This window comes from Procambarus clarkii, unplaced genomic scaffold (genome assembly GCF_040958095.1).
Source record: "Procambarus clarkii isolate CNS0578487 unplaced genomic scaffold, FALCON_Pclarkii_2.0 HiC_scaffold_145, whole genome shotgun sequence".
Classification (NCBI taxonomy): domain Eukaryota; kingdom Metazoa; phylum Arthropoda; class Malacostraca; order Decapoda; family Cambaridae; genus Procambarus; species Procambarus clarkii.
This window is the reverse complement of record NW_027189178.1, coordinates 959,055-962,048: the sequence shown is the minus strand read 5'-3', so window position 1 is coordinate 962,048 and position 2,994 is coordinate 959,055.

Sequence of the window (2,994 nt, the reverse complement as noted above, 5' to 3'; positions counted from 1 at the left end):
GGCAAGCCCCAGCTACGGTACAAAGACGTATGCAAAAGGGACCTGAAAGCCATGGACGTCGATCTTGCTATATGGGAGACACTGGCTGCAGACCGTTCAGCCTGGAGGCAGTCTGTTCAACGAGGTCTCTCCAAGTTCGAGGAGTCACTTGCCAAGGAATCGGAGGCAAAGAGACAGTGAAGGAAAGCCGGTAACCAGGAAGACAGACCAGAATCGGACTTCGTTTGTGCTCGGTGTGGGATGGACTGCCACTCTCGGATTGGCCTCATCAGTCACACCAGACGCTGCACCAGGATTGACAACTAGGGCGCAACTCCATAGTCTCCCGAGACTGAAGGATGCCTACTACTAATATTATATATTAGAATGTTAACAAATTTATGGACATTTTTAATGGTAAAACAAGACCGGAAGGATCAAAAGTTAATTTATAAATATCTTATTAATGAAATTGGTAAGTTAAGAAAACATATTCAATTTAACAATAAAAAGTATATAGATAATAATAGCTTATACATGGTAAATTTTATTGAAAAAGCAAACATGTATAGTAGTGAATTATTTTACAAATTTGTTAGAAAATTGACGGACACTGTAATTTGTGATCATGATATCAAAGAGATCAATTCTAGAGATGCCACTAAATTACACTTCAAATTACTTACTGTGTTTGATTCACTAACTGCTGCTACACATCAACAGGCAGTAGTAGGTTTACAGAAATATATTTTGTACAGTGCATTAGACTATGATAATGCATCTTCCCAAAAAATGAATACTAATAATATTAAGTATAATTTCAGATATGCTAAGATCAATAGAGAGACTTGTGAAATTAATGACACTGATATCCATAGAAATATGGGTGATGATGATGATGAAGATTCTGATAATAATGTTGATGTTGATGGTAGTGGGGATACCCAAGGTCCCTTAGTAATTTTAAAATGTCGAAAAATTAGAAGGAAAGATAAATAAACTTTACTTATTATTTCCTCAAAGTTGAAGAGAATTAGTGACCCTTGCTCTTGAACCAGTACCAGTACCAGTGCCAGTGCCAGGGGCAGATGGGTGAGGGATGGATGACTGATGATGGGTAAAGAGTGATAATTGTATGTATGACCTGGGTATGGTTTTCCGGTATTCCATGATAATTTAAGTTTTTTTTTTATTCCTAAAATGAATATATATTGTAACCTTACATACTATATATTAAGTAAACGGTTTATTCAAAACAATATTATTTCAAGACATGGCTATCAATACAGATCAGATAACAATTAAAATTTTAGATTTATCACCTGACATGATACAATTTAAAATAGAAAATATAAATTTAGCTCTAGTAAATGGATTGCGGTGGATTTTTATAGCTGAGACTCCTACTATAGCCATTGATTGGGTTCAAATTAAAAAAAATACAACTATATTAAGTGATGAGTTCATTATTCATCGTCTAGGTCTAATTCCAATACCTTCAGATGAATTCATTAATAAATTAAAGATTCCATGGAAATGTCAATGTATTAACTTTTGTACGAAATGTGCAGTAGAATTTATTTTGGATGTTAATTGTCGTGAAGACAAACAATACCTCATAACAACATCTGATATAATACCATCTTTTCACAAAGAAATCCCAATTCCTTTGGTTAAACTTAATAATGGACAAGAATTATGCTTAAAAGCATATGCTATCAAGGGGATTGGCAAAAACCACGCCAAATGGAATCCGACAATTAATATAGATTTTGATTGCTGTAACAACACTTCTTCTTATTTTCTGGAAGATTGTAATAAACGAAAACAATTTTATTTCAATATTGAAAGTTCAGGTGCATTAAAGCCTGAAAATATTATGCTAATAGGCCTAGAAACTTTAAAAAACAAATTAACCTTCTTATTGGATAAATTTAAATGTTAATACTGTAAATAGAATACCAAACCGGGGTGTGTGTGTGTGTGTGTGTGTGCAAAAAAAAATGGAATAATAAATGATCAAATATTTATTTTGCTTTTAATTATTCAATAAATTCATTAAGACAGAAATTATTGAGCAAGAAATTGATTAGAAAAATTTAGTTTTTATTAAATCATATTTCGTTTTAACCTGATTAGAGTCGTTTAATTCTATATCTTCATTTAATGTATAAGATGAGAAGTTATTATAAATCCAAATGAAAAGTACTAAACTTATCAAAAAAATAGGAATTATAATAATAATAATAAGAACAGTCGAATTGATATTGATTGTTTCTTGTGTGTCATTTGGTATAGTTGAGTTGGTGGTTTCTTCTTTGGGAGTTTCTTCAGTTGTTTCTAAAGTTGACTGGCTTTCTTCGATTGTTGGTGGGGTGGTTGCCTTAATAATTATTATTTCTTCGGTTGAGACAACTGTATATGTTTTCATCGCTGTATCATTTTCCCATGGTGGTGGTGTTGTGGCCATGGCCGGTCTTTCTGGTGATGTTGTTGCCTGGCTTTCTTGAGGGGTAGATGCTGTCGTCTCCTCATGGGTGTCATTGGTTGTGGTTGTTGTTGTTGTTGTTGTTGTCGAGGGAGGAGTGGTTTCTGTTTCATCATCATAGTTGTAGTAATTTTCTGATGATGTTGTTGCCTGGCTTTCTTGAGGGGTAGATGCTGTCGTCTCCTCATGGGTGTCATTGGTTGTGGTTGTTGTTGTTGTTGTTGTTGTTGTCGAGGGAGGAGTGGTTTCTGTTCCATTATCATAGTTGTAGTAATTTTCTGATGATGTTGTTGCCTGGCTTTCTTGAGGGGTAGATGCTGTCGTCTCCTCATGGGTGTCATTGGTTGTGGTTGTTGTTGTTGTTGTTGTTGTCGAGGGAGGAGTGGTTTCTGTTTCATCATCATAGTTGTAGTAATTTTCTGATGATGTTGTTGCCTGGCTTTCTTGAGGGGTAGATGCTGTCGTCTCCTCATGGGTGTCATTGGTTGTGGTTGTTGTTGTTGTCGAGGGAGGAGTGGTTTCTGTTC